We start from the raw sequence: 9,065 nt of genomic DNA on the forward strand, positions 1-9,065 counted from the left end.
AATAGAGGATACACCAATAACATCAAATAATTTAATGTAAATAATAAGCAGACCATTCAGTATATCCATCCATCCATCCATCCATCCATTCGCTTATCCTTTTCAGGGTCGCGGGGGGCGCTGGAGCCTATCCCAGCTATCATAGGGCGAGAGGCAGGGTACGCCCTGGACAGGTCGCCAGTCTGTCGCAGGGCTAACATACAGGGACAGACAACCATTCGCACTCACATTCACATTTACACCTAGTGGCAATTTGGGTTATCCAATTAACCTATCCCCACAAGCTGCATGTCTTTGGACAGTGGGAGGAAGCCGGAGTACCCGGAGAGAACCCACGCAAACACGGGGAGAACATGCAAACTCCACACAGAAAGACCCCGGCTTGATGTTGGAATTGAACTCAGGACCTTCTTGCTGTGCAGCAACAGTGCTAACCACCGTGCCACCGTGCTGCCCCATTCAGTATATAATGATACATAATGTATCACTGAAATCAGAGCAGACACTAGGTTCAAATTACCACCGTGGTTTGTGGGCTCAACCTAGTCATCAAGGTTACTAACCCATTTGCTGTGAGCTTAAAGATTCTCAGAACTACCTGCATTCATCTCTTTTAATTTCTTACTGCATGACTTAAACTGACTTAAAACAGCGTTTTACTCCTCATTTGTTTTTTATCGCTTTAGACCTTTCAAGTAGAAACCTCTATCACAAAATAATTTAGTATAGGCCCAACATTGTAATATTAGTATATACATGCACTGGCATCCTCTTGCCCTGCCACCATCAAGTGGTGATCAGTCAACAGCTCTGTTCTTCTCTTCAATCAAGTGTACAAGATATGCTGTAGAGCTGATCAAATGTGATTACTAAATTTAGTCACTGAATTGCAGCCTATGACTTTCTACTGCAAGATAGACTTATGGTACAGGTATGGGCCTTTTTAGGCTGGCCATAGGCCTTCTTATCATCATTGGCTGAAAATCTCAAATCAGAGCGACAGCAAAAACTGTGGAGAATCCATAATCTGGTCCCTTGAAGACCATGAAAGGAGGCTAACGTGGATGACTGCAAAAATCTTTTCTTGGTTAAGATTTCCTTCAAACATCTAACCAAGTCCAGAACAATCTCAAGGAGGTCTACAATCAAGGTGCAGCTTCATGAAATGGAGATGGAGAAAACTGAGTGTTTATAACAAGGTGAAAACCTCGAAACCAAAGAACGCATTGGGTTTATTTTTGTGACCTGGAAGCAAAGTCTGTGTTTTATACTGACTGTGAGAAAAAACAAGTAAAGGCGATGATCACGTTCAGTGCAGCTCACTTCATGCCGGTTTATTTTTATAGCAACAATTCACAACAACAGTTGCTTCAAGGTGCACTGAAGAGAGGTCCTCATACTCCACAATGCTGAGGGGAATGTCAGTGTTATGAAATGTCCAAGCTGGAGCTATGATCACTAGCCAGAGGTCATTAGCTTAGAGGCCAGAGGATTTTTTTCTCTGATTAATCTCTCTCTCTGTTAGTGTGTGTGTGTGTGTGTGTGCAACAGCAGCAGGGGTAGGATATAGCTGAGTTATCTAAGCCGGGTAAGTCAGCAGCATAAAAAAAAATCACATGCCATGTAACCATAGTGACAGAGATGTTACCATAGTGATAATCTCACACATCTCATCTGGAAGCATTTTGTAGTATCACAGCACTTGTAGAAAATCGAGAGGCAGCATTGATCACCAAACCAGAACTAGATATAATGGGCTTGCTAAAAGTCTAGTTCCTTAAAATTCTTCACCATTTAAAAACATTCAAGTGTAACAGCAACATTCATTAGGCCTTTAGAGGACCTACTGTCCAAGCCAATAGCTAGAGTTCAACCAGTACAAACGATACAGTATTACAGTCTAACACAGATTCACCAAAGCATCATTGTCAGTGGCCAGAGGTCTTTATTGTTCCAACATTCTCATGAGATGCATTGTGCTCTGAATCCTCTGCATATGAGAAAGATGGGAAAACTCTCACATTGACAGTGGATCAAAAACACTGCAGAAATATATAAATTTAAGGCATATCCTAGTAGCAGACAGACAGGCAAAGCCATGTCCCATGGTTCCAAAACAGGGCACCAAGGTTGACAAACAGTTTGCACTTAAAGATGGACAACTACAGACCCAAAGTGAGCAGGCCACCATAAAAGACTGGAATGTCAGTTTGGGAAAGCACAGCGTGACCAATTCAGAGGGTGCAGTACCTAAGTTAAATATCAAAAGACCTAGAAGAGAGAAAGCCAGATCTCTCATCACCACCATTAAATGTTCCAGTCCAATTAAACCACCTTTTGAAATTCGAATGTGAGATAAAAGTTTTAAAGGTCACCTCAAAATATTTACAAAAACTTGTTCAATGTCCCAGAAATTAAAATAATATGTATTTTGTTGTTGTTTTTTAACCAACTCTATAGTGTAGTATTGGTCAAATAGATACAGCTGTAAATGTTAGTATTTGTGGTCCCTGTGCTGTGAAAGCCATCTCTATAACAGCTTTTATTACATAGACTAATACGGGTTACTTTAGAATTGTTGTCTCTTGGTGTGATTGGTTCTGATCAGAAGTGTCACTTGTTATGATAGTTCTAATTTATCAGCTAAACATCAGAAGTTCAAAAGAAGAAAAGCAAGAGTCTCTCAAAGTATTTTATTTCCCATTTTTATGGAAGTAAGTGGAAAATTAAGTAAAGAGTAATTTGGTAAACATGGAAACTTTTGAACACTGCAACTTAGTGTGACTGGGGACTAATGCTTTAGTGGGAAATTTACACCATAGCTACACTGTAACCGCAACCCCCTCTAAAACCCTGAGGCGAAACTTGACGTGGACCTCCCTGGAAATCTTCGAGTCTACAAATATAGTGACTGGCCTGTGTAGTACCGTCTATTCCTCCTGTGTAGGTCTGACTACCTTCTCCCATGCAGTTTATTGTTTTATTTTAATAACATGCAAATATTTCATAAAGCATAAATTTGAAATATGTTGGCGTTGGGAAAAATGATTTATTAGACATTGTACATTTATTGTGAAGTGAAACTCAATAAAAGCTTATTGTTGTTAGTTTTAGCGATATTCATTCACTCCTTCATTTTTTTTAGTCTGGTCATAGCAAAACAAAGTATATTAAAATAGAAAGAAAAAAACTGTATTTCAGACAAAAAGGGTGTAGGCAGAAATGATGCTTACATGAGTTATGAGTCAGCATCACCTATTTTAACATAATGTCCACAACAACAGCACCCTCCAGCGGTCACAGTAAACACAGCAGAGAAAAAAATCTTGAGTGTGTGACGCTGTAACGGTGCCATGAGCTTAAATAGAAATCTGCACTTCGAAGCAAACTAACAAGCTTAATCAGGTAAGTCTGTAATTTACCTGAGAAACCAGGATAAACTTCCTGTTTTTGTTTTTAAGATCACATACTGACATTCTAGCCACTAATGGAACTTGTTTCTAATTAATTATTATAGTGACAGATGGTAGCTCTGCCGTTTTTCTAGAGTAATTCAAATGAATTCTGTAAATAGAGGTGTAATTACTGTTTGGTGTCCATCCGTGCGTTCTCTTCCAATTCAGGATTGGAGCCTGTCCAGCTACCATAGGGCAAGAGGCGGGGTACACCCTGGACAGGACAGGGCTTATACATAGAGACATCCTGTTCAGTCTGTCAGTTCTTTCGCACTTATTGCTGTTGAGGAAACACTCCCAGGTTACCTGGTGATAGTCACAGTTTAGCGTGGGCAGCCGGATGCTCAATATAAGATAACATCATTACCTTATAATTACGTTAATGTAGCTCAGAACTGCTGGAGATTGTGTTCACCCTCAGAGGGACATCTGAATTAAAACTGATAAACAGAATTTAAAAGGAGGGAGTGATGGACACTGAGCATCATATCAGTCAGTGTGGAAACAGGCCATACGTTTCAGGACCAGGGGTAATAATTTGCTTGTGATCATTTTTGATCTGACTCAGGGGTGCTGGCAGTGGCGGTCCTAGCCTGTTTGGCGCCCTGGGCGAACACCCCCTCTGCCCCCCCCCCCCCACACACACACACACACATGAAGAGAGAGAGAGTATGCATAGTATGCAAACGGCTACTAAACAGACATCATAATTCGTCATACAATGAGAACAGGACAAATCAACAATCAACAAACTGACTAATTAACATTATATTATTGTATATATTGTTTGGAGTTTAGTCTGTTACTGTTACTATTTTTACCATTTCTTCTTGGAGGAACTGTAACCCACATAATTTCCTTAGGGATTAAGAAAGTATTCTGATTCTTAATGTTTCAGGATACATGACCTGCCATTATCCAATGACACATCTGCTTACCTGTATCTTTTGCTCGTTTCTCCTTGTAGGAGCCATAATTAAATGTATTGAATTTTAATGATCACTGGGTTTTCATTTATTTGGTTGCTATGGTGGTGTGTAACGGGAGTCACGTGGGTGCTAGCGGTGACATTAAGAGGGCGTTGTCAGGCTGTTTTTCACTGGTTTGATTTTGACAGAGATGAGGGCTGGGTAGCCGTAGTTTTTGTTGACCACAGTACAACGAGTTTCCCCTTGTTGCATTAGAGCTGTGATGTTTTAAGAGTTTGAATCGGGAGCCGATCACAGTGCTCTGTAAACTTTTCAAGCACTTTAATAAACAAGCAAGCAATTCCACCTCTCGCATTATTGCGTAAAGTTGACAGCGCGTCAGGCAAATAGCCAGGCTCAGTCCCCGGCCTCTAGCGACTGTGGAAGTCGCTACACTCTTCTTTCTCTGTTTTTTTAAACTTTAAAAACGGGTTGTGTGTGAGACTTTAAATCAACAAAATATAAAATATACATTTAAATTGTTATTGATCCCTTTACCCCTGGTCCTAAAGTGTATATTTATTTTCTTACTCTTCTTATATTTATTGTTTGTTTACTTGCACTGCTGTAACTGGAGCCTCGTCGTCTGGTCTCTCTATATATTGGACTGTATGTAGCAGAGATGACAATAAAGTTTACTTTGACTTCAGCAGCGAGCAGGCGCACCGAGGGCTCTCGCGCTCACTTTTCGCGTATAGAAGTTTGAAAAAACATTGGTGCAAATTATAAGTCTGTATCATGATGTCTGGTGTTTTCGTGTTTGTTGGTTTGTTTTTATTTTGTTTTGTTTTGCGAGTTGGTTATTAGACGCTGCTCCAGCCAGAAAGAGAATCCCCCGCCGCCCCACCATCTCCTCCCTGTGCGGCAAGCAGCAGGCGCACCTCGCAAACGGAGAGCGCCCTTACTCCCAGCAAATGGGTGATAGAAAACCAATCGGTGCCTACGACATTCCCAATATGCGCTGGCTGCCGTAGGGGCAGCATGAGTACGAGCATTTTTTTTCCTTTTTTTGCCGATGCCCGTGATGCCGCCCCCCACCACGATGCCGCCCCGGGCAACCACCCGTGTCGCCCGTATCTAAAACCGCTACTGGGTGCTGGCTTAACTTCTCTTCTGGATACATCTCTCCTTTACATGTAGGTCATGGATGTAGAATTGAATTGAATCGAATCGAATCGAATCGAATTGAATTGAATTGAATTGAATCGAACTGAATTGAATTGAATACTGTGGCTTTTTTGTCTGATTGTCTGGGTGTCATAGCGGAGACAAAAAGTGATGCCCAGATAAAGACACCCAAGGACCCAAAGGAAGGATGCAGCAGCAGGTCTCTCTCTTAAAGATCTAACACAAGATGAGCTCATACAGTGGCAATTTAACGTTATTAAAACAGCAAATAGCTTTTATAGGTGTGGTTAATTTTAAGGTTGACTTACAAAAATGGCACTCTTTTCTAAACACAGAAGAAGCTCATTTCAATATCAAGCTGAAAAAAAACGAAGACATACGTTTTGTTTTGTTTTTTTATTTTATTTTAAAAATCAGCGCAGGTAGAACTAACTGTGTGTCGCAAACATTTATAGATCAGTTCACCTGCTTGTTTTAACTATTCTCCTTCCTGCCTTATCTGTAAGCAACAGGGACAGATGGAAAATCTCAGAGTTCCCACCTTGTACACCTGCGTGACACGTTCATATTGACCCACAGTTGTGTGAAGCTGTAAAGTCTGAGTCTTTAATGAGGGTCTGTCCAGCTTTGGATTCTGTTAGTATGTGTTTGAACTGACCTGAACCTCCTCTCTGTGGGCAGAAGGTAAAAAAGGGTGATAAAGTCCTGCGTGCATCAGTCTTGCAGAGGGTCTGTGTAGCAAGTAGTCAGCAAGAAGATGTGATAGAGGCTGATGGCAGTGCAGAGAACGTGAAAAATAAAGGTTTTCTACCACTTTTGTGTCCGTGGTGAAAAGGGTTTTAGGGTAAATGTAGAAGAGGGATGAATCATAAAACATTTAAATAAATAGCCCACATAGCAAGGAGGTCTGGCCCGGATCTGGTGTCAAACCGGCACAGCTGGCTGACTTCTGCCATGATAAGACGTATGTCATCAGGATATGGGCCAGGCCTGGCATAGATGGCACTGTCTATGTGATGGTATGCCATATCTGGCTCGATTGTGGTTTGGTGTATGTGGCCCAGGCCCATAGAAAACAGGTCTGGCCCTGATCCGGCATCAAGCTGGCACTTCTGACAGACTGGTGTCATGGCAGAGTGTATGTCAGCCAGATGTGGGCCAGGTCTGGCAATGATGGCACTATTTACGTTCCTATTTTCATATTTTAGTTAGAAGATCCAAATGCCATGTTGCAATACTATACTGCTATGGTAGCCAACGTTTCAAATGCAGGTTGAAAAGACAGCCAGACAGCAAATCAAACAGCTGATGGCCCAAATTTCACTGACACACACCAAGCTGGACCAATGTGAGATCCAGCTGGAGAACTCACTGATGAATCAGTGTCACACAAAGTGCAAACGAGCAGCGCCACCAAAGAAAAAGGGGATCAGACTTGTTCAGATCAGGAAAAGACCAGCAACTTTGAGATGAACCGTCTGAAAGAGCAGCTTCAGCAGAGGGACATCGAAATCCTGATCCTGAAATGGGAGAAGGACAGTCTGTCTGCCGAGCTCGCACAGCTTCAGAAACATGAGGCCTCTCTGAAACAAACTATGTGGAATGAGAAAACACAGAGAGGGAATCTGGAGCAGGAGAATTAAGTCCTGGAAGAGCAGAAAGTGGTGAAGGGCACAAAAGAAATGCAGAAAAAACTGGATGAGCAGAGGAAACAATTAGCGGGGGCTAAGACAGAGACAGAAGAGGCGGCAACCCCAGATTCCTCCTCATCAGAAATCCTCAAGGTGTGTTAGAGCGCAGAGAAGAGCAGTCTCAAAACACCAACAACAACAGATAACCACGTGAAAAAGGTACTCAAAGAAGAGACAAAATATATTGAACTTGCAAAGAAAGTACGAAAAGGCAAGACAACAACTGAATGAAGTGCAGACAGCACTGTCGAAGGAGAAAGAATATGTTGAAGACACAAAGAAGCAAATTCAACAGTCAAAACAAGTGTGAGAAGAAGTGCCGATAGTATTTAAAGGTGAGGTCGATCAAATACTGGAGACAAAGGCTGAAATATTAGGACTGGAAAGTTGTGTGCCAACAGTTATTCAGTTGGTACAAAATGTCCTTAGAGAACATTGAACAACTCAGCCTGACAGTATACAATGAACTCCATGACAGGTGGCCTTCTCCAATACTCTTAATGAAGTCAAGTGACACATTGGTTGATTAAGTATCATCAAAACCTTTAAAAAACATGCCAAATTGAAGAGACAAAACATGATCTCTAGGGTTTTCTCATGCGCACGCTAAAATTTAGGGGGTTGGAGTTTTTGTGTATTTTTGTAGGGTCTTGACCTTACAATATAAAGCACAATATAAAGGAAACGTTGTTGTCGTTTGGCGCTGTTTCTTAACTTAAAATGTCCAATTACAACAGGACATTTTAAGTTAAGAAATAACGCCAAACCACAAAATAAAATAAAATAAAATAAAATGAAAAAAACTTTGAATTTGTGCTTCGTTTCATTTGCTATAAATTTGCTAAAAATGTAATATCAGATTAGAATAGTGTGTCTCAATATAATGTATCATAGCATTATCCTTGGTCTACAGGATGATGCTTTGATACATGATACATTTGAAGTAGATGTCATAGTAATGTCTTTCTGTATGTGTGTACAAACCAGTGGTGAAAAAACACCAGAGATATGCAAAGGATAACTGATGTTTGAGGTTAGCTGGTTAGATTTGTCCAGATATTCTACTTTCTGTGTTCTATTGGAAAGGACCGATTGTATGCTTTGCTAACAACTGCACCACTGTGCTGTGACAAACATCCTTCTTTGTATATCTGTAATATGTTTAAAATGTTTGTTTATACTGTTTGAGATTGTATGGGCTTATATTTCACTTCATTAGGATTTTGATAACGAGACACACTAAGCCTAACATATGGAGAAGACTGGCAGAAGCATATGCATGAAATACATTCATCATGTATGTGGTGATGATAATGTGTCGGCCCTCATGCCAAGGCCCTGTTACAATAACTATGTGTTGTTTTAGCAGCAATAATATTAAATGAAAAAAAGCTGAGAATGAGTAGTAGTAGGTAAAACTGAATCCTTGCGGTGTGATGAACTGTTTCTACCATCTGATTGTGTTTTCTACCATAAACTGAGAAGCTACACTTTGCATATTCACCAGAATAGAGGAAATAAAGTACCCAGTTTTCAAAATTCTCCTAAACTCAATTTAACCTGTCCACGGTGCTCAAAAAGACGTTTACTCCCATGGATGACTCTTATTCAGAAAAATCTTTTAGTGATCATCAGTTTCTTTGGCTGAAGAGACTGAAAGTTTCCCTGGAAAGCAGTTTCAAACTGCTTTAGAGGTCCTGCTGCATATTGGGATGAAGCGGTGCTCTGGAGATACAAGGGGAAAGACAGATGTGGAAACAGCTGAATCAAAGAGCCATTAGTGCTCTGATTGCACTAATAGTTATAGCTTGTGGTCAGCAAAT

This window comes from Pelmatolapia mariae, linkage group LG9 (genome assembly GCF_036321145.2).
Source record: "Pelmatolapia mariae isolate MD_Pm_ZW linkage group LG9, Pm_UMD_F_2, whole genome shotgun sequence".
NCBI lineage: Eukaryota > Metazoa > Chordata > Actinopteri > Cichliformes > Cichlidae > Pelmatolapia > Pelmatolapia mariae.